Source organism: Salmo trutta, chromosome 31 (assembly GCF_901001165.1).
Source record: "Salmo trutta chromosome 31, fSalTru1.1, whole genome shotgun sequence".
Taxonomy (NCBI): domain Eukaryota; kingdom Metazoa; phylum Chordata; class Actinopteri; order Salmoniformes; family Salmonidae; genus Salmo; species Salmo trutta.
Window position 1 is genome coordinate 29,313,528 of NC_042987.1, and position 24,290 is coordinate 29,337,817.

The window sequence follows — 24,290 nt, forward strand, 5'->3', positions numbered from 1 at the left end:
GTATCCCATCAGTTAGATACGTTTTTATAGGCTTTTACTTCTGTACGACTAACGGGAGCTTGTGTGCGCACTCAGCACGCCGTTTGGTGTGTGGAGGGAGTGGTCGGAACGCAATTTGTCACACCCTGATCTGTTTCACCTGTCTTTGTGATTGTCTTCACCCACCTCCAGGTGTCTCCTGTTTTCCCCATTAGTCACCGGTGTATTTATCCCTGTGTTTCCAGTCTCTCTGTGCCAGTTCGTCTTGTTTTGCCAAGTCAACCAGCGTTTCTCTTAGCTCCTATTTTTTCCAGTCTCAGTTTTTTTCTAGACCTGGTTTTGACCCTTGCCTGTCCTGACGCTGAATCCGCCTGCCTAACCACTCTGCCTGTTCTGACCTCGAGTCTGCCTATCCCCTTGAACCATTTGGACTCTGACCTGTTCACTAAACCCCTGCCTGTCCTGACCTCGAGCCTGCCTATCACCTGGTACTGTTTGGACTCGGACCTGTTCTCTGAAACACCCTGCCTGTCCTGACCTCGAGCCTGCCTATCCCCTTGTACTGTTTGGACTCGGACCTGTTCTCTGAAACACCCTGCCTGTCCTGACCTCGAGCCTGCCTATCACCTGGTATTGTTTGGACTCAGACCTGTTCTCTGAACCCCTGCCTGTCCTGACATCGAGCCTGCCTATCCCCTTGTACTGTTTGGACTCGGACCTGTTCTCTGAACCCCTGCCTGTCCTGACCTTGAGCCTGCCTATCCCCTGGTACTGTTTGGACTCTGACCTGGTTTTTGAACTCTCACCTGTCCCCAACCGGCCTTCTGCCTAACCCTTTTGGTGTAATAAATATCAGAGCTCAACCATCTGCCTCCTGTGTCTGCATTTGGGTCTCGCCTTGTGCCCTAAAGGGAATTTAGGCAGGAGAATGGTGTGATGCTCAGCTTGGTTTATTTTTTTTATACAAACAGAACACTAGAGTCAAAGCAAATTAACATGGTCTTCAGGACAACATTTTATTTGCCCGGGCAGCAACAAAGCACATTCCACCATATAGTTTTAAAAAACATCTCTGGTTAAAGATTGAGTTTTGCACAACAAGCTACACTATATCTTATATTTTATGTAAGGTAAGACATGAAAGATGCAAGTGACTAACCAATTCCAATGAAGACAGCCTGGAATTCCTTGTCTTTCAGGGAGTTCAGGCTCATCCCGTTCATACCCAGTCCCTTCTCTCTGACAACCTGAAAGTGGGCAAGTTATGGATTTTTAGGGTTGAGTTAAATGTGTGTGTGATGTAAGTGAATAATCAGTGACATTCATCACATAAAATACACACAGTGATATTCAGAGACAGAGACAATAGGACCATGGTTGGGTAACATTCCTCTGGGGTTCGATAACTACATGGAAAAGACAAATGACACGGCCATGACAGCGGCCTATTTGTTTGTGTTTGTCACTGGCGTAATAGAGTGAAGTTGGGACAACGTCTTCCTTCTCATTTCCCTCACACTCTTTCTCTTAATTAAATTAATTGAGAGGCCATCTTAATGGAATTCATTTCTGGAGATTAATAAAGCCTTGAAGAAAAGGTCAGACGGCAAGAAGCATTAGCTAACTCCCCTCCCTTCATCCCCTCGCTCCTGTCTAGCCAACCTCAAGGAATGTTGTCTCACTCTCTCTTTTATCTCTCTTTCTTTTCCCCATGCTTCCCTTTCTTCTCTCTCTCAATCTTTCTTTCTCACCCTTCTCCCTCTCCACCTTTCAATACCCCATCTATTTCTCTCTCTCTCTTCCATTACTTTTTCTCTCTCTCTCCCTCTCTCTTCCCTTCTTCTTTTCTCTCTCTCCATCAAATAAATAAATAATTAGGAATAAATCAAATTAATCACGGTTAGGTGAGCTGGATGAGTAATATTGATTGGCCTTTTTCCTGGCTATGGCATTCAGACAATGACCAGATGGATGCCCCACGCCGGAGGAAGTGTCTTTGTCACTTAGCTTTCCCCACTGTAGCTTCTAATTGATTTCTCTGCCCTGTACCTGTTTGTTTAGGGCTTTAGGTTGCTTTTGTCGTTATTAATGTCACAGACATTTTCCTGGTGATGGGTGCATAGCTCTTGACAGTGAGAGTGTTGTGTGTGAGCATAGTGTGTCTATGGTTTGGTGAGTGTGTGTGTAAGTGGTGAACCTAAAGAGGACCAGGCTCTGAGGGGTGGCCAGTCCTCTTCTGGCTGTGCGGGGTGGAGATTATAACAGTACATGGCCATTAAGGCCAGATCGTTCTTCAAGATGTTCAAACATTGATAGATGACCAGCAGGGTCAAATAATAATAACTGTGGTTATAGAGGGTGCAACAGGTCAGCACCTCAGGAGTAAATGTCAATTGGCTTTTCATAGCCAAGCATTCAGAGGTTGAGACAGCAGGTGCGGGAGTGAGGGAGCGAGAGAGAGGGTCGAGAACATCAGGTCTGGGACAAGGTAGCATGTCCAGTGAACAGGTCAGAGTTCTATAGCCACAAAACAGCAGAAACTTGATCAGCAGCACGACCAGTTGGACCGGGACAGCCAGGAGTCCTCAGGCCAGGTAGATCTGAGGCATGGTCCTAGGGCTCAGGTCCTCTGGGAGCGAAGAGAGCGAGAGCGAGAGCGAGAGCGAGAGAGAGAGCGAGAGAGAGAGAGAGAGAGAGAGAATTAGACGGAGCATACTTACGTTCACACAGGACACCAGATAAGACAGGAGAATTTTACGTGATCCGAGCTCCCTGGCACATAGACTATTGCAGCATAGATACTAGAGGCTGAGTTGGGGGGGGGAACTATGGCCCTGTCCGACGATACCCCGAGACAGGGCCAACCAGGCAGGATATAACCTCACCCACTTTGCTAAAGCACAGCCCCTACACCACTAGAGGGATATCAACAGACCACCAATTTACTACTCTGAGTCAAGGCTGAGTATAGCCCATGAAAAATCTTCTCCACCGCACGAGTGTGACAGCAAGATCACGTCAGTGACTCAACCCACTCAAGTCGAGTATAGCAAAATAATCCTGGAACGAAGTGACGCACCCCTCCTAGCGACGGCATGGAAGAGCACTACTAAGCCAGTGACCCAGCCCCCGTCGTACGCTCAGAGGCACAGAATCCCAGTGGAGAGAGGGGCGCTGGCCAGGCAGAGACAACAAGGGCGGTTCACCACTGCCTGGACCAGACTACACTCAATCATAGGACCTACTGAAGAAATTAATCTTCAGGCAAGATTTATAGATTGAGACCGAATCTGCGTCTCTCAAATGGATAGGCAGACCATTCCACAAAAATGGAGCTCTATAGGAGAAAGCACTGCCTACAGCTGTTTCTTTAACAATTCTCAAGACAATAAGGAGGTCTAGGTCTTGTGACCGTAGTGTATGTGAAGGTATGTACGGCAGGACCAAATCGGAGAGATAGGTAGGAGCAAGTCCATGTATGTCACGCTTGTCGTCGGTTAAGGAGGACCAAAACGCAGCAGGTATGTGCAGGCTCATCTTGACGTTTATTTAACTTTCCAAAATGAATACCAAAATAACAAAACACGAGAATGAACAAACAACCAACAGTCTGGTAAGGCACAAGGCTAAACACAGAACAATCACCCACGAATCACAAACACACCCCAATATATGGGACTCTCAATCAAAGGCAAAGAGAAAACACCTGCCTTCAATTGAGAGTCCCAACCCCAATTAATCACCCATAGACATACACTCACTAGATTCCACATAGACATACATAAACCTAGACCATAAACCAAAAGCCCGGAAATACTAAATCAAACACCCTTTAAACAAACACACCACCCTGAACCACATAAAACAAATACCCTCTGCCACGTCCTGACCAAACTACAATACTAATTAACCCTTATACTGGCCAGGACGTGACAATGTAGTGCTTTGTAGGTTAGCAGTAAAACCATGAAATCAGACCGAGCATTAACAGCAAGCCAGTGTAGCATTGGAGTAATATGATTGAATTTTGGGGTTCTAGTCAAGGTTCTAGTAGCCGTATTTAGCACTAACAGAAGTGTATTTAATGCTTTATCTGGGTAGCCGGAGAGTAGGGCATTGCAGTAGTCTAATCTAGAAGTGACAAAAGCATGGATTAGTTTTTCTGCATCATTTTTGGACAAAAAGTTTCAGATTTTTGCAATGTTATGAAGATGGAACAGAGCTGCCCTTGAAATATTATTGATATGTTCTTTAAAGAGTGATTTGGGTCCAGTGTAAAGCCAAGGTCTTTCACAGTTTTATTTGAGACGACTGTACAACCATCAAAATTAATTGTCAGCTCAAACAGCAGAGCTCTTTTATTCTTAGGACCTAGAACTTGCATCTCTGTTTAAAACTAGTTGAAAAGTAAAACGTTTGCCGCCATCCACTTCCTTATGTCTGAAACACTAGCTTCCAGGGTAGGCAATTTTGGTGCTTCACCATGTTTCATCAAAATGTACAGCTGTGTGTCGTCCGCAAGTGTCACAAGGGTCGTATTGAGTGGAGCAAAACGCAGCGGGTAAAGTGCTCATCTTCTTCATTTTATTAAAGAAAACACTTACTCAAAATAAACAAACGACAAAAACAGTCCAATAAGGTGCACAGACTATACTAGAAACAACCACCCACAAACACAAGTGAAAACAAACACAACTAAATATGGCCTCCAATTAGAGACAACAACATAGAAATAGTAAAACTAGAACCTAAACCCACAATAACCAAACACACAAAACAAACACCCCCCTGCCACGCCCTGACCAACTATAATGACAAATAACCCCCTTTTACTGGTCAGGACGTGACAGTACCCCCCCCCCAAGGTGCAGACCCCGAATGCACCTTAAACAAAAACCCCTCAAAACAACCCCAAACTTAAAGGGAGGGAAGGGAGGGTGGCCACCGTCAATGACGGCTCCTGTGCTACACCCCCCCCCCCCCCCAATCCTCCAACTACGGAGGTGGCCACCCTGGGAGAGGATCTGGGAGAGGATCTGGTTATTGTCAGCCATTTCCAAGCTGATCTGACCCATTGTGATCCTCACAGGACAGTCATGACACCATCTACACCATCCCGTTTTAGCCTCAGCCAGCACCATCTTCAGATTAGCCTTTATGTCGGTAGCCCTGCCCCCTGATTAACAGTGTATGATCGCTGAATGATTATTTTCAAGTTTAATAAGTCTAATATTGCGGGTAATAGAGTCACGAATGACTAGGGTTTTCAATTTGTCAGAGCTAATGGTGGAAGGCTTTGGCAGCTCAGACCCCGTAACGGGTGGAGGAAAGACCTGAGAAGGCTCGGGCTCTGACTCCGACTCGTTGCTTAGTGGAGAAAACGGCTGAATGACAGACACCAGTTGAGCATGCAGAAAGCATTTCATTCCAGAAGCCATGAGAAAATTGTCTGGCTGCAGGGACTGGGCAGGGGGATTAACACTACTACCTGTATTTACTGGTGTCACAGACACTGTATCATCCTTTCCTGCACTTAAATTGCCCTTGCCTAACTGTTGCATCTGAAGCCGAGCTTGCAACTCGGCTATCCTCACCATAAGGCAATAGTTCTCCTGTATATTAAGAGTACAGCGACTGCAATGAGAAGGCATAATGTTACTTCACTTTTTTTTCGGCCGGAGGAGGTCCTGCAGATCTATCTCCAGATAGATCCGGGGTGAAAAGGTTGAATAAAAAAAGTTGTGTGAGGACAAAATTAAGACCCTTGGTAAACTTGTTAAATACAGAGTTTGATTAAATAGTTGTTAAAAAGAGACAACACGGAAAAGTCGCTGCTGCGACATGTTGAGGAGGTGAAGTAAGGTGCGGTATCAGGGGTGGCTATAATCAGTGTGGTGTTTGTAAGCAGTCAGGTGTTGTGAGGTGGTGTGTGTGCGCATGTGCGCAATGCAAGTCTTTGTATACGCGTGTGTGTGTGCATGCACGCAATGCAAGTGTTTGTACATGTGTGTGTGTGTGTATGTGTGTGCGTGTGTGCACATGCATGTGTGTGTACTCAGTGTGCTGTGTGTTTAATACCATCACCCCCAGGTCTTTCATCAGATCAATCTCAAACTCCATCACCTCATAGGGCAGGAGGAACTGAGGGATGGCTGCAGTACTGAAACAGAGGAAAAGAGGAAGACATAGAACATGATTACCAAACACAAATTATTAAACAATGCTTTTGTAGAAAGGGCTTATCTATGAAATTGGATCCAAACATTGTCAAAATGTTTGAATGTTGAAAACATTACACCCTGAACAGCTTCTACCCCAAGCCATAAGGTTGCTAAACTGTTTATTTTCTGTCCTGTTTTCTTGTCACATAAACTATATATACAAAAGTATGTGGACACCCCTTCAAATGAGTGGATCTGGCTATTTAAGGCTCACCCATTGCTGACATTTGTATAAAATTGAGCACATAGCCATGCAATCTCCATAGACAAACATTGGCAGTAGAATAGCCTTACTGAAGAGGCAAGTGACTTTCAAAGTTGGCACTGTCATAGGATGCCACCTTTCCAACAAGTCAGTTCATAAAATTTCTGCCCTGCTAGAGCTGCCCGGGTCAACAGTAAGTGCTGTTATTGTGAAGTGAAAATGTCTTGGAGCAACAACGGCTCAGCCGTGAAGTGGTAGGCCACACAAGCTCACAGAACAGGACCACTGAGTGCTGAAGCGCTTAGCACATAAAAATCGCCTGTCCACGGTTGCAACACTCACTACCGAGTTCCAAACTGCCTCTGGAAGCAACGTCAGCACAATAACTGTTTGTCGAGAGCTTCATGAAATGGGTTTCCATGGCCAAGTAGCCACATGCAAGTCTAAGATCACCATGCACAATGCCAAGCGTCAGCTGGAGTGGTGTAAAGCTCATTGCCATTAGACTCTGGAAAGGCGTTCTCTGGAGTGATGAATCACACTTCACCATCTGGCACTCCGACAGACGAATCTGGGTTTGGTAGATGCACAGTGCCAACTGTAAAGCTTGGTGGAAGCTGAATAATGGTCTGGGGCTGTTTTTCATGGTTCAGGCCCCTTAGTTCCAGTGAAGGAAAATCTTAATGCTACAGCATACAATTACATTCTAGATGATTCTGTTCTTCCAACTTTGTGGCAATAGTTTGGGGAAGGCCCTTTCTTGCTTCAGCATGACAATGCCCTCGTGCACAAAGCGAGGTCCATACAGAAATGGTTTGTCAGAACCCTGACCTCAACCTCGATCGAACACCTTTGGGATGAATTGGAACGCTGACTGCGAGCCAGGCCTAATCGCTTAACATCAGTGCCTGACCTCACTAATGCTTTTGTGGCTGAATGGAAGCAAGTCCTAGAGCAAGGTTCTAACATTTAGTGGAAAGCCTTCCCCAGAAGAGTGGAGGCTGTTATAGCAGCAAAGGGCGGACCAACTCCATATTAATGCCCATGATTTTGGAATGAGATGTTCGACGAGCAGGTGTCCAGATACTTTTAGTCATGTAATGTATCTACTTCAATTACCTCTTTCCCCCTGCACATCGACTCGGTACTGGTACCCTGTGTACATAGCCAAATTATCGTTACTCACTGGAAATTAGTAATACTAATTGAGCCCATCTACCTCAATCCTCCAATATATGTCTGTTAATTGAACACAGTGATGTCATACCCCAGTCTGGCCAGGTACGAGGCACAGTTGAAGGTCACCGGGCCACAGCCAATCATAGCGGTCTTGACATGAAAGCTCTCCGACATCTGATCTGGAGGCAGCAGGTCAGGATTACGAACCTCAGGAATTACCATCTTGCTGAAAACCTGGAATGAAAAACAACAGAATGTCTAAATGTTAAAGCAAAAATGGTGAAGGAGAAAAAGAAAAAAAATATGTACAGTATCCTTTTCAGGGCAGGGAGAAGTTAATATGGACTTGACATTTATGGTTGTCACATTGGACAAAGGTCAGAGCCCTGAGTGGGCTGGGGTTTTAATGTGAGGGGCATTCCAAAAGAGGAATAGCACATTAATATGTGACATTTGACATGAGAGGAATTGACCAGCTGAAATTGAACAAAATTATTAGTCAATCTTTAAACCCATTGGTACTTATTGAGATGGAAGACTGATGCTTTTGGCGGTGGGTCTGTGTTGAGAACATGCTACCACACCTGCAGTTATTGCAGTTATGATAGTTTACATCATAATTGTATTTACAAGGGAACCTCAGACACAGTATGGTAATTGTTTTTATGTGGATGCTATGATAATGGAACCTTAATTAATTATGCACAGCTACAGAATGTGAGCTGAATAGCCTGGATATCGGACAAGTAAGGTCGGCTAAATGAAATACACTACATGACCAAAAGTATGTGGACACCTGCTCGTCGAACATCTAATTCCAAAATCATGGATATTAATATGGAGTTGGTCTGCCCTTTGCTGCTATAACAGCCTCCACTCTTCTGGGAAGGCTTTCTACTAAATGTTGGAACATTGCTGCGGGGACTTGCTTCCATTCAGTCACAAGAGCATTAGTGAGGTCAGGCACTGATGTTGGGCGAATAGGCCTGGCTTGCAGTTGGCGTTCTAATTCATCCCAAAAGGTGTTTGATGTGGTTGAGGTCAGGGCTCTGTGCAGGCCAGACAATTCTTCCACACTTCGCGGCTGAGCCGTTGTTGTTCCTAGACGTTTCCACTTCACAATAACAGCACTTACAATTGACCGGGGCAGCTCTAGCAGGGCAGACATTTGACGAACTGACTTGTTGGAAAGGTGGTGTCCTATGACGGTGCCACGTTGAAAGTCACTGAGCTTTTCAGTAAGGCCATTCTACTGCCAATGTTTGTCTATGGAGATCGCATGGCTGTGTGCTTGATTTTATACACCTGTCAGCAACAGATGTGGCTGAAATGTCTGAATCCACTAACTTCAAGGGGTGTCCAAATACTTTTGTATATATAGTGTATTTTCAGAATGTTGGGTATTCATTTTACTCTTTCTCCTGTACCTACTGTATAGGGATCCCTGTGTACTGTAGGCATCCCACTCTCTCACTCACTGTTTACACTGTTTACCTGGGCAGGCTGGGATGTCCTGTGACAACTAATGGGATTTGGTGCTCACAGAAACCCCTTGTTTCCAACTGACTTCAATCGAGGCAATGCCCTTTTCTCCTGTATTGGAGGACTAACCTGAGGAGCGAGTGTATGTGTTTATGTGTGTGTGCGTGTATTATGTGTGTGTGTTTATGAGTGTGTGTGTTAGAGAGAGAGAGAGAGAGGGAAAGAGAGAGAGGGAGGGAGAGAGAGAGAGTGAGAGTGTGTTTGTGTGTAGGTCTGTGTGTACGTGCCACACGTGTGTGTGTGTGTGTGTGTGTGTGTGTGTGTGTGTGTGTGTGTGTGTGTGTGTGTGTTTATATGGGTGCATGTGCGTGTGTTTGTGGAGGCAGGATAGTGATGGCCCTCTCAGAAGGGGTTATCTAATCATCAGTTTGATAAACATCTGTGACCTTTAGCATTTAGGAAGAGAGGAGCTGTCACTCTGACGGAGACAGGCGTTTTACCACCCCGAGGAGGAAGGAGTGGGACTGGGGAGAGGAGGAAGGGGGACAGGGAAGAGAGGGAGGAGGGAGAACAGGGAAGAGAGAAAGGAAGCACATTGGGGAGAGAGTGACTGAGTGCTTTTGTTCTGACTACAACAGTACAGGACAGGTAGCAGTGGTTGTTAAATCAGGACCATCGGTACAATTTTACTTTATTTATTTCTTTATTTTACCAGGTGAGTTGACTGAGAATACATCGTCATTTACAGCAACAACCTGGCAACGGTTCACATATTGTAGTGCAATAGTGTAGCTGAAAGTTCTTAGCCTGGGTACCAGTATGTTTGTGCCAATAGTCCACTCCTTTTCATGCCAAACAGCTCTGGATTTCAGCCTACAAAGTTCTGGGCTAGAACAAAAATGTGCAAATGTGTTCTCTTTCTCTTTTTTTGCAGTTCAATACTGAGGTCAAAAGTATGCATCTCTCTTGCCAAAATGCAGTACATTACCTCAACAGCAAACTGCTGCAGGCCCCCAATGTTGATGGGTCCTTCCTCGGAGGCGAAGAGGTTGCAGCCCCCCACACAGAGCTCCTACGTGAGGCCCACCATCTCACACGTCAGCCTCACGAAGTTGTCCGACAGGATGGCCTTGGCCGCTCCATAGTAGTTTTGACGCATACAAACACAGACACATATTGATATTGAAGCAACATAGTGAGCTGAAGAATGGGTAACGGTTCAATTGTTCAACTTATTATACATAGTATATGTATTATACATAGTATAATAAGTAGTTCAGAATGAATGTTCAAATCTACATTCATGCATTGTCTTTGAGTTTAACGGTATACAATGGCTATATATATATATATTTGTAGGTGTTTTGACACAGACTGTAAATCAAAGACAGTCACGTGGGAGAGAAACAGTGGGAACGGTTGGGAGTCGCATATGTGGCTATGCTGGGGAATATTACCACTAGACAACGGCTCTGCACGCAGGTATACAATGTCAATGTATACATATTACTGTATGTACATTATCATCAAGACCCAGCGAGAAATAGGTTTCTTGCCTATGTTTGAGATGCTGGGGATGAAGGACTTGATGTCCAGGTTGGTGAGGCAGCTCTTCTAGCATGGTGCTTCAGCACATTTCAGACACCTGTGGGGATGAATACATGATTACATTCACAATATACCAATCAACTGATATTGATTAATTTCTCTGTTATGATATGCCACAATTATAAGGAACAGGCATCCATTTTTACATGAAAAGTTAACAAGGCACATATGATACCACACACCTCCCTGTATCACTATAATGTAAAGGCCTAACTACATTAAGGCTGTGAAGAGTCACCAATCCATCCAGCAGTCCTGATTGGACGAGAGAGGTATAGCGTGTCACTGTCTATGCTAACTTAATGATTTGTCCCTTTGTCTCCATGGAGACAGCGGGGTCGGAAAACAAACGGCTGACTGATGATCGGTACGTCCTCGCCACCACGTATCTCTGCACCAACCGAGAGAGAGGCAGAGGGAAGACTAATACTTGTTATAAATACTGATGACTCCATAATGGCGGTGGAGACGCCATTTTGGTAGACAACAACAAGCCGCCACTAAATTATACATGGGCTAATTTGGCAGGGCCTGATTAAATATTCATGAAGTAACAAAATGGATGCAGTGCTGCGAGACCTGTCTACAAACGTCAAGACCTCAGAGAGATTGAAAGAGAGAGAAAGAAAGCAGGGGGCGGGATTGAGCAGCCTCTGTGAAGCTTGTTTTATGTTTTCCTTATTGAACTAGTCAACGTAAACAGACTTAACAAATGGACAGATGTTGGTGAGGTAAATTAGGTGTTTTTTGATGGTTTAATTAATTGACGTTTCTCTTTTCTTTTTCCTCATCAGATGCAGATGCATCACTTTCAAAGTTAACACGAGAAAACTGGCAGATGAGAGATCCTGTCTATCCCTTTATTTATCTTTACCTTTCCCACTCTCGCGTCTCTGTTTCACCCTCTCTCTCCCTCTCTCGTTCTATCACTTACGCTTTTCTGACCAGCAGCCTGTAAGCTCTCCAAGTGTCAAGTGAAAATAACGCACAGGCAATCCTATTTGATCAGGATTCGTAAATGTCCCGCGGCAGTGTGTGCCAGAATCTTGAGTACCACTAACAAAGGGTCTCTCTCTGAACAGCTCTGAGCTGTTTTTTCAGGCCTGGCGGCCATGATAAAAGGCACAGCACAGACTTCCAAATGCATCCTTAATCACATTAAAAAGGAGATTGAAAATGTGTACCCACAAAAGATGTAGTTTGATGTCTTGAATCAGACTTTTGTAGTGAACCTGTTATTAGTGCTCAATTAGCATGTAGAAGTGGGACTGGAATTCACAATTATGACTTTGTGATCACAGCTTGGTTCAATGTCTATACATTTACACAGACGTTTCAACTCCCTCAATGTAAACTCTTTATGTTGAACTTCAAATGAAATCATCCAAGCTCAGACAAACACCAAGTTGATCCTGATTCTGATTCCATTGATCATCCTTCAGATGTTTCTACAACTTGATTGAAGTCCACCTGTGGTAAATTCAATTTATTGGACATGATTTGGAAAGGCACACACCTGTCTATATAATGTCCCACAGTTGACAGTCATGTCAGAGAAAAAACCAAGCCATGAGGTCGAAGGAATTGTCTGTAGAGCATCGGGACAGGAATGTGTGGAGGCACAGATCTGGAAAAGGGTACCAACAAATTTCTGCAGCATTGAAGGTCCCCAAGAACACAGTGGCCTCCATCCTTCTTAACTGGAAGAAGTTTGAAACCACCAAGACTCTTCCTAGAGCTGGGCGCCCAGCCAAACTGAGCAATCAGGGGAGGAGGGCCTTGGTCAGGGAGGTGACCAAGAACCCGATGGTCACTCTGATAGAGCTTCAGAGTTCCTTTGTGGAGATGGGAGAACCTTCGATAAGAACAACCCTCTCTGCATCACTCCACCAAACAGGCCTTTATGGTGGAGTGGCCAGACGGAAGCCACTCCTCAGTAAAAGGCACATGACAGCCCGCTTGGAGTTTGCGAAAAGACACCTAAAAACTCTCAGACCATGAGAAACAAGATTCGCTGGTTTGATGAAACCAAGATTGAACTCTTTGGCCTGAATGCCAAGCATCACGTCTGGAGAAAACCTGACACCATCCCTATGGTGAAGCATGGTGGTGGCAGCATCATGCTGTGGGGATGTTTTTCAGCGGCAGGGACTGGGAGACTAGTCAGGATCGAGGGAAAGATGAACGGAGCAAAGTACAGAGAGATCCTTGACAAAAACCTGCTCTAGAGCGACGGGACCACAGACTTGGGCGAAGGTTCACCTTCCAACAGGACAACGACCCTAAGCACACAGCCAAGACAACGCGAGAGGTGCTTTGGGACAAGTCTCAGAATGTCCTTGAGTGGCCCAGCCAGAGCCCGGACTTGAACCATATCGAACATCTCTGGAGAGACCTGAAAATAGCTGTGCAGCGACCCTCCCCATCCAATCTGACAGTGCTCGAGAGGATCTGCAGAGATTAATGGGAGAAACTCCCCAAATACAGGTGTACCAAGCTTGTAGCGTCATACCCAAGAAGACTCGAGGCTGTAATAGCTGCTAAAGGTGCTTCAACAAAGTACTGAGTAAAGGGTTTGAATACTTATGTAAATGATTATTTCAACAATATTTCAATAACAAAAATGATACATTTGAAAAAATTCTCAAAACTTGTTTTTGCTTTGTAATTATGGGGTATTGTGTGTAGCTTGATGAGGGGGATTTTTAAAATCAATTTTAGAATAAGACTGTAACATAACAGAATGTGGAAAAAGTGAAGGGGTGGTAAATTCTGTGAAGGGGTGGTACTTTCCAAATGTACTGTATATACAGTACTAGTCAAAAATGTGGACACACCTACTCATTCAAGGGTTTATCTTTATTTTTACTATTTTCTACATTGTAGAATCATAGTGAAGACATCAAACTATGAAATAACACATATGGAATCATGTAGTAAACAATAAAGTGTTAAACAAATCTCCAACTGCTCTTAAACGCAGTAAAACTAAATGCATGCTCTTCAACTGATCGCTGCCCACACCTGCCCGGCCGCCCAGCATCACTACTCTGGATGGTTCTGACTTAGAATAAGTGGACAACTACAAATACCTAGGTGTCTGGTTAGACTGTAAACTCTCTTTCCAGACTCACATTAAGCATCTCCAATCCAAAATTAAATCTAGAATCAGCTTCCTATTTCGCAACAAAGCATCCTTCACTCATGCTGCCATCCTACCGATCCTTGACTTCGGTGATGTCATTTACAAAATAGCCTCCAACACTCTACTCAGCAAATTAGATGCAGTCTATCACAGTGCCATCCGTTTTGTCACCAAAGCTCCATATACTACCCACCACTGCGACCTGTACGCTCTCGCTCCCGCCTTTCCTTCCAGTTCTCTGCTGCCAATGACTGGAATGAACTACAAAAATCTCTGAAACTGGAAACACTTATCTCCCTCACTAGCTTTAAGTAGCAGCTGTCAGAGCAGCTCACAGATTACTGCACCTGTACATAGCCCATCTATAGTTTAGCCCAAACAACTACCTCTTCCCCTACTGTATTTATTTATTTTGCTCCTTTGCACCCCATTATTTCTATTTCTACTTGCACTTTCTTCCACTGCAAATCTACCAAATCTACCATTCCAGTGTTTAACTTGCTATATTCTATTTACTTCGCCACCATGGCCTTTTTTTGCCTTTACCTCCCTTATCTCACCTCATTTGCTCACATTGTATATAGACTTATTTTTCTACTGTATTATTGCCTGTATGTTTGTTTTACTCCATGTGTAACTCTGTGTTGTTGTCTGTGTCGAACTTCTTTGCTTTATCTTGGCCAGGTCGCAATTGTAAATGAGAACTTGTTCTCAACTTGCCTACCTGGTTAAATAAAGGTGAAATAAAAAATCAATAACAAATATTATGGCAAGAACAGCTCAAATAAGCCAAGAAAAATGACAGTCCATCATTACTTAGAGACATGAAGGTCAGTCAAGAACTTGTAAAGTTTCTTCAAGTGCTGACGCAAAAACCATCAACCGCTATGATGAAACTGGCTCTCATGAGTACCGCCACAGGAAGGGAAGACCCAGAGTTACCTCTGCTGCCGAGGAGAAGTTCATTAGAGTTACCAACCTCAGAAATTGGCAGTTAACTGCTCTTCAGGTTGCAGACAAAATAAATGCTTCACAGAGTTCAAGTAACAGACACATCTGTTATAAATTGAGAAATCATGTAACTAAATTGAACAACAAAAAGAAGAAACTGTACTAATATGAAATGATATGAAGAATGATAGTTAAACGCTTTGGACCACCCTTTACTGATTCCAACAGCCGACCAATCAGCCTGTTACCAACCCTTAGTAAACCGTTGGGGAACATTTAGTTGACTAAATATAATGCTATTTCACAATAAACAGATGAACAACCGATTTTAAGCATGCTTACAGGGAAGGGCATTCAACATATATGGCACTGATACAAATGACTGGCTAAGGAAAAGAATAAAACGTTGGTGTGAGCTGTTTTGTTAGACTTCAGTGCAGCTTTTGACATTATCACCATAATCTGCTGGTGGGAAAAAAGTATGTGTGATGGCTTTCATCCCCTGCTAACATTAATCATATGCATGTCAAGCTCTCTTGGCTCAAAGTAGAGTAGCGATTCACTTCATCACTACATGTATTTGTGAGAAGTACTGACATGTTGAATGCACCTAGCTGTCTGTTTCAACTATTAGCATACAGGTCAGACACCCATGCATACCTCACAAGACATGCCATCAGAGGTCTCTTCACAGTCCCCAAGTCCAGAACACTATGGGACTATGGGAGGCGCACAGTACTACATAAAGCCATAACTGTATGGAACTCTATTCCACATCAAGTAACTCGTGCAATTAATAAAATCAGATTTAAAAAAACTGATAAAAATACATATTTTACTCTTGTTCATGTAATGTATATATACTGAATAAAAATATAAACGCAACATGAGATGGCAAAGGGGGTAATGTGGGCCTTGTTCAATAATTAGGTTGAGGTTCAGTTGTGTGAATCCTTTTGGCATAGCTTCAATGCCTCAGTAAGCCTAGACAAAAATGTGCAGGTGTGTGTCTAAATTATATATATACTCCCACACACACAAACAGGTACACACACACACACAAACGTACCCCCCCACACACAGACGCACAAACACCCCATATTATCAAGGGATGGAGAGAGATTATGGCATGCTTAAGGGATGTCGTTGTAGCTGTCAGAGCTGTCAGTGCAGTAGACTGGAAGTCCTTAGAGGAACACTGGAGAATGTCTACCAGCTGCACACAACGCCCACTGAGTCTGGCCCTGTCATAGGAGACACACACACACACCGTCTATTCTAATACTAGGACCAACCCCACACCTGCAACCCACAAGGGAGATCTGGGGTAGCAGGTGGGGGAATCTGGGGTGTGTGGGGGGGGGGTATGGTGTGTATGTGTGTGTGTGTGTGTTAGCCTACAGCTGTGCCTTAAGGCTGTTTTAAAGGCTGCTATCCTTTACTGTTCAGCTTTAGATATACTGTAGGTTGTATTAGGGACATCACAAACCATATTGCCAGTTTTTACGCCACATAATGAAACAATACAAGAATACTGACTGAAAAACAGATGTATATCACTACATTTATGTTCCTTGAAAGCCATTGACATTGACTTACAGCTCTCTCTCTCTCTGACAACAGTATTCTTGAGTAAGGCATACGATCTTTCCACAAAACTATCATTCGACAATAAACAAATAGCACACAACATTACAGACTAGTACTTGGACATGAATGTCTTTAAAAGTGCTTCAACAGACTAAAGCCTCTGGGGATCCGCTCACTCCTTCAAATGGGACAGGGGCCCTGTTATAAAAGCCATCGTCGGCCATCGTTGTAATGAGAGCTCTGGGGAGCGTGTCACAAATGTCTGGAGGGACGAGACGAGACCTTCGAGACCGTCCACTCCACAACCAGGCACTGTCATCTTAATTATACAAGCTGCCTTAGGACGTGACCAATTAAGATTGGCTTCAGTATTAAAGTACCCCTCCTCTCTCTCTCCTCTCAACATCCTGCTGTCTCTAGCTACTTGTGCTGGTAAGTAAAGCAGTGGAAAGGGACACTTTCTTATCTTCTTCTCATAATGAATCCACGTTTCTTTGTCCTGGTGTGATGCCAAAGAGAGGAAGGAGTGGAGGGGAGAGGAGGGAAGAAGAGAGGTACGGGACTTCAGTCAGTAGCCTAATGGAGTCTTTGAGGAAGACGATGTGTTGCTCTTCCTAATTAGCGACAATGTAATGTCTCGGGGACTAATGATCGCATTTTACTTCAATTGCCAGGGTTTCAGTGTCTCTGTGTTGAAAGCCTTTCTGTCTGGTCACAGGGTCCTTAGCGGCTTCAAATACTCAACGTTGATTTTTATAAAGGGGAAAAAAGAGATGACAGAAAAATGAGCCAAATGGCGAGCCCTCTACAGAAAGACACTGATGGTTGACAATACACTACACACCACATAACATTATCTTGTACTGTATATATACGATACATGTGAAGAGTTTCATTCCAAAACACTACATATCAATTTTCAGACATTTTTTTTACAATTATTTTTTGAATTTATGAAAGAGATTGATGTGTTTTCCCCCCATCTAATCGTGGCATAGGGTTGTTAAATGACAGACATGTATTTGTTTCAAACCTATCACTAGATTGTTTGTCTCTCTGAAATAAAACCATAACATTTTGTTGCAAAATAAGATAAATCTGCATAACTCTCAGAGAAAAAGTAGCTAGCACTGCAATGTTTTACACAGTCAAATGTGACGAAAAGAACTGTAGAAACTATACATTTGTGACATCAATATAAAAATATATATATATATATAAAATGTATCAATACTGTAATATGAGATCTGGGCTCTAGTCAAAAGGTGTGCACTGTATAGGGAATAGGGTGCCATTTGGGACAAGACTTACCTCTAACCAAAACACTAGCATAAGGCTAGATTTGTGATCTGTTGAATTGATATGTTAAATATATGGAATACGAACATTCTATTCCATCCAAACAATGGATTGATAGTAACACACATCTGACATGTATGAATAAAAAACCTGAGGACAGTAATATTTTACACATACATAAAGGTAGCCATAAGCACTCATTTCTCATGAAAAACACAAATGGGAAAATTGGTGGATATACACTCTTATAAAAAAGTTTCCAGTAGGGTTCTTCAGCTGTCCCCATAGGAGAACCCCTTTTGGTTCAAGTTTGACCACTTTTTGGTTCCACTTAGAACTTGTTTTGGCTTCCATGTAGAATTCTGTGGAAAGGGTTCTACCTGGAACCAAATAAGTTCTACCTGGAACCAAAATTGTTTCTTCAGAGTTATCCTATGGGAACAGCTGAAGAACCCTTTTAAATTCTAGATAGCACCTTTTTTTCTAAGAGAGTAGCGTTTTGGAAATAAACTCTGCATGTACACTCTTTTATCCGGTTTCTAACAAGTTTGCATAGAGTTCTTCATTAAACAACCCATGCCCATTCCACCTCACCCTAAGCCGTGTCTGTATGCTGTGTCGGTAATTGCACAAACCTGTTGCTGAGAACTAATGGTGCCCAGGCCTTAACAAGGGATCCACTTCCTGGATCCTGGGTGACTCAACATAAGTAATGAGAACAGGGTGTCAGCAAGCCGCAGGAGTCCGTGGCCCCTGACAACACTCCCCACCAGCCCCACAACCCCCCGTCCCTCACCCTCAACTCCTCAATCGCCCTACCCTAGGAGGAACACACACACGCCCACACACACACACCACTCAATCTCCCTAGTCCCTACCCTAGGAGGATCACCTCCCCCCACCTCCCTCTGACTCTCCATCTCTTCCTTAGCCACGGAGAGATGAAGGCACGCCGGCTGGACTTTGATGTCAGACATTATTAGCTGTCAGGGAACCTGCATTTTTCATAAGCATTGCAGGTCCCTCACAGCGGGGAAGATCCCAGCCCACTCACACAGATACTATGACATTTAGCTGGGTTAACACAGTATAGACCTCGGTACAGACCACGGCGTGTACTGCCACCAGTGTGTCTGTCTCTCTTGTCTCTCTCTATTCCCCCCTCTCATCCCCTACTGTGAAAGGAAAACAAATGTTAGTAACGTTAAATGGGGATGACTTTTGGCCTATGTATGCCGTGTGGCGTTATGGAATCAGCCATGGAAACACAGAAGTCTGTTGCACGTTTAACAGAAGTACAAATTGCTCAATACGCTGGAAAAGTTAGATGTCACAACGCCATAGCTTTACCGTACAACCCAACTGACCTTCCCACTACTCTGGTTGTGTTGACTCAGCAAACAGAGAGAAGCATAGTCCAAAAGAATAAAGTTCCCTTTCCGTTTCAAAACAGTTCCGATAGGTGTAGATGAAAAGCACTGTGTGAAAATAATGGAAAGATGTTTGGGTCTTTATGTGTAAAAAAAAGAATGGAAAGATGTTTGGGTCTTTATGTGTAAAAAAAAGATACACGTAAATATCACTATGTGATGCGTCGAATACGTTTTTAATATGACGCGTCAAATAACAAAATGCTATTATAGAATGTTGTGTGTGCTGAATTTGCATGCACAAGCCAAGTGCCACCACTGCAGTCAGTACAAAAGTCTGCAAACGAGCACGCACAAAGGCCGCAATGTGTTTACTATGTGTTTACGATACTGCAATGGTAATATATATATGTTATTTATTTATTGAACCTTTATTTAACTAGGCAAGTCAGTTAAGAACAAATTCGTATTTACAATGACGACCTACCAAAAGGCAAAAGGCCTCCTACGGGGGGATTAAAAATAAAATAAAAATATTGGACAAAACACACATCACGAAAGCAAAGACACAATAATATTACAAAAAGAGAGACCTAAGACAACAACATAGCATGGCAGCAACACATGAAAACACAGCATGGTAGAAAAACAACATGACAACAACATGGTAGCAACACAACATGGCAGCAGCACAACATGGTAGCAGCACAAAACATGCTACAAACATTATTTGGCACAGGCAACAGCACAAAGGGCAAGAAGGTAGAGACAATAATACATCACGCGAAGCAGCCACAGATGACCAGTTTACAGAGGAGTAAAGAGTGCAGTGATGTGTCCTATTAGGAGCATTGGTGGCAAATCTGATGGCCGAATGGTAAAGAACATCTAGCCGCTCGAGAGCACCCTTACCTGCCGATCTATAAATTACGTCTCCGTAATCTAGCATGGGTAGGATGGTCATCAGAATCATGGTTAGTTTGGCAGCTGGGGTGAAAGAACAATTATGATAGATGAAACCAAGTCTAGATTTCACCTTAGCCTGCAGCTTTGATATGTGCAGAGAGAAGGACAGTGTATTGTTTAGCCATACTCCCAAGTACTTGTATGAGGTGACTACCTCAAGCTCTAAACCCTCAGAGGTAGTAATAACACCTGTGGAAAGAGGGGCATTCTTCTTACCAAACCCCATGACCTTTGTTTTGGAGGTGTTCAGAACACGGTTATGGCAGAGAAAGCCAAATTGGTGCACTAAATAAGCTAGTATTTGTTCGACCGAATGGGAAAAAAACTGTGTGAGCATTTGACATGAGATCAGGATCAAACGAGCAGAATTTTTTTTTTAAATGCTCAGTTGTCCAACAGATAGATAACAAACTAAACAAGCTAGCCATCTACCTAGCCCTGTTAGCCCAAGCTAACGTTATGACAACAGTGTTTTCCACAAGTAGATAGATGAGCCAGTCAAATAGAAAAAGTAGCCAGCCAGGCATCCCCGAAATAACTCTATTTTGGCGGCCTCTAGTACATTCTAATGCATGGCTCATCAACTACACCGAACAACAATATAAACACAACATGTAAAGTGTCGGTTCCATGTTTCATGAGCTGAAATAAAATATCCCAGAAATGTTCCTTATGCACAAAAATATTATTTCTCTCATATTTTGTGCACCAATTTGTTTACATCCCTGTGAGTGACAATTCCTCCTTTGCCAAGATAATCCATCCACCTGACAGGTGTTGCATAGCAAGAAGCTGACTAAACAGCATGATCATGGCACAGGTGCACCTTGTGCTGGGGACAGTAAAAGGCCACTCTAAAATGTGCAGTTTTGCCCCACGCAACACAATGCCACAGCTGTCTCAAGTTTTGAGGGAGCGTGCAATTGGCATGCTGACTGCAGGAATGTCCACCATAGCTGTTGCCAGAGAATTGAATGTTCATTTCTCTACTCTAAGTCACGTTCAATGTTGTTTTAGATAATTTGGCAGTGCGTACAACTGGCCTCATAACCACATGTAACCACGAAAGCCCAGGATGACAGCGTGTTCCAGTTCCCGCCAATATCCAGCAACTTCGCACAGCCATTGAAGAGGAGTGGGACAACATTCCACAGGCCGCAATCAACAGCCTGATCAACTCTATTCGAAGGAGATGTGTCGTGCTGCATGAGGCAAATGGTGGTCACACCAGATACTGACTGGTTTTCTGATCCACGCCCCTACCTTTTTTTGTTGTTACAGTATCTGTGAGCAACAGATGCATATCTGTATTCCCAGTCATGTGAAATCCATAGATTAGGTCCTAATGAATTAATTTCAATTGACTGATTTCCTTATATGTACCTATATGTTGCGTTTATATTTTTTGATCAGTGTGAACAGCTGCGGGCTGTTTTTGTGTATGGTCGTGGGTCCGGAACATAATGACAAATAATTTGTAGACTGCAAACTGATACACCCGGAAGCCAGCCGCACGAATCTGGCGGAGAAAACATTGTCCATCTGGCTACCGAAGTCAGCTTGCAGGCACCCGGCCTGCCACAAGGATTCGCTTGAGTGTGATGCGACAATGAAATCCCGGCCGGCCAAACCCTCTCCTAACCCGGATGACCCTGGGCCAATTGTGCGCCGCCTCATGGGTCTCCCGGTCACAGCCGGTTGTAACATAGCCTGGGATGCTTACATTTGTCTCTCTATTATGGTGGGAACACTTGGTAAAATATTTCCAAAATTAAAATCACTTCCTGGTGTTTTTGCAGTGTTTTATGTCCAACAATGTTTTTTTTTTTAAATAAAAACTAAATATATAGTACCAGTCAAAAGTCTGGACACACCTACTCATTCAAGGATTTTTCTTTATTTTTACTATTTTCTACATTGTAGAATAAAATGTATGGAATCATGTAGTAACCAAAAATGTGTTAAACAAATCAAAATATATGTTAAATTTGAGATTCTTCAAAGTAGCCACGCTTTGCCTTGATGACAACTTTGCACACTATTGGCATTGGAGTGTAGAATTTTTTTTGTGGTATTTTGTAGAAAGACATGACTTATAAATTACTGAAAATGTATGAATTCAGTGTATTGTGTAGGTCTAGGCAGATATGATCAGGACTATTTTCTAAGGGAACATTAAACCTTTTTTAACATTTAACCTGTCTAATCTTGAGATGAAAGAGATTAAATTCTTATTTACAGTTTTACTGGAAGATATGAATTGCCCCATGATGTTTGTTCTTTATAAAAATAAATAAGTAAAGTAAATAGCCCAAATTATCTTGAAAAATATCTAAAAGTTTTGTTTTCCAGGTTTCCGCTTTTCCAGGCTACTTTGTAGTTAACATTCAATTGAAAAGGTTTTTGGAAAAGCCTTTCATCTACCAGAAAACTGTTTTCATTAGCAGCATCGCTAACGGATACGCAAAGTAGTAGATGTGCGCACTGCACACACACACAGGGAGGTGCATTCCCATTGCCTCTTCAGAAAGTTGCAGGAAGTATGAATCACTGATGCATTATGTTAATGTCTTATGATAAACCTGGGCAAATTAATGAATTTTCTAAACATTTAGTTGATTCCCTACTAAGGTCAATACATTTCTGAATACTGTTTTAATGCTTTTATTCCACGAGGAACCTATTTATCATATTTAAACCAGAATGAGGCTCTCCACTACCTATTGATCCTGCAGTGATGATTCACCATCTTCTTTGGATGTTTTAATTCAATGTTTTCATTTATCTACAGATAATCGCCTAGGCCTACCAGTAGCCAATGCAAATCACGGAGCCAAATGAATGGCTCTCTCACCGATGCGATTCGACTGGTTACACTCACTGACTGATGAAAGGAGAGTCACTCACTTTAGCGTCACTGTCTGACAAGCCCCGACATCCTAGGAAAGGAAACCTAGGAAATTATTTGGTTTACTTGTAGCAATGCGATACAATGGACATACACTGAGTATACTAAACATTTGGAACACCTTCTCAATATTGAGTTGCCCTCAGAACAGCCTCAATTCGTCGGGCATGGACTCTACAAGCGGTGGAAATGCGTTCGACAGGGATTCTGGCCGATGTAGACTCCAATGCTTCCCACAGGTGTGTGAAGTTGGCTGGATGTCCTTTGGGTGATGGACCATTCTTGATACACATGGGGAACTGTGTAGGGAACTGGAACTATCGAGCCAGCGGGGTGGTGGCACTGGAATCCTCATCTCTCCCAAGTGGACATTCTCTCTTTCTCTCCTGACCCATCTGTCTATCTCCTCATTTGAATTCCATGCTGTCAGTTACCAGCCCTTTCAAGCTTAACATCCTTATCATTTATCGCCCTCCAGGTTCCCTTGGAGAGTTCATCAATGAGCTTGACGCCTTGATAAGTTCCTTTCCTGAGGATGGCTCACCTCTCACAGTTTTGGGTGACTTTAACCTCCCTACGTCTACCTTTGACTCATTCCTCTCTGCCTCCTTCTTTCCACTCCTCTCCTCTTTTGACCTCACCCTCTCACCTTCCCCCCCTACTCACAAGGCAGGCAATACGCTTGACCTCATCTTTACTAGATGCTGTTCTTCCACTAATCTCATTGCAACTCCCCTCCAAATCTCCGACCACTACCTTGTATCCTTTTCCCTCTCGCTCTCATCCAACACTTCTCACTCTGCCCCTACTCGGATGGTATTGCGCCGTCCCAACCTTCGCTCTCCCTCTCCCGCTACTCTCTCCTCTTCCATCCTATCATCTCTTCCCTCTGCTCAAACCTTCTCCAACCTATCTCCTGATTCTGCCTCCTCAACCCTCCTCTCCTCCCTTTCTGCATCCTTTGATTTTCTCTGTCCCCTATCCTCCAGGCCGGCTCGGTCCTCCCCTCCTGCTCCGTGGCTTGACGACTCACTGCGAGCTCACAGAACAGGGCTCCGGGCAGCCGAGCGGAAATGGAGGAAAACTCGCCTCCCTGCGGACCTGGCATCCTTTCACTCCCTCCTCTCTACATTCTCCTCTTCTGTCTCTGCTGCTAAAGCCACTTTCTACCACTCTAAATTCCAAGCATCTGCCTCTAACCCTAGGAAGCTCTTTGCTACCTTCTCCTCCCTCCTGAATCCTCCCCCCCCCCCCCCCCCCCTCCTCCCTCTCTGCGGATGACTTCGTCAACCATTTTGAAAAGAAGGTTGACGATATCCGATCCTCGTTTGCTAAGTCAAACGACACCGCTGGTCCTGCTCACACTGCCCTACCCTGTGCTTTGACC

At 43.7% G+C, this 24,290-nt stretch overlaps 1 pseudogene; it reads right to left on the bottom strand.

Moving 5' to 3' along the window:
• The window catches only part of LOC115169198 (dihydropyrimidine dehydrogenase [NADP(+)]-like), a 162,314-nt pseudogene that overhangs the window by 127,558 nt on the left and 10,466 nt on the right, over nt 1-24,290 (bottom strand).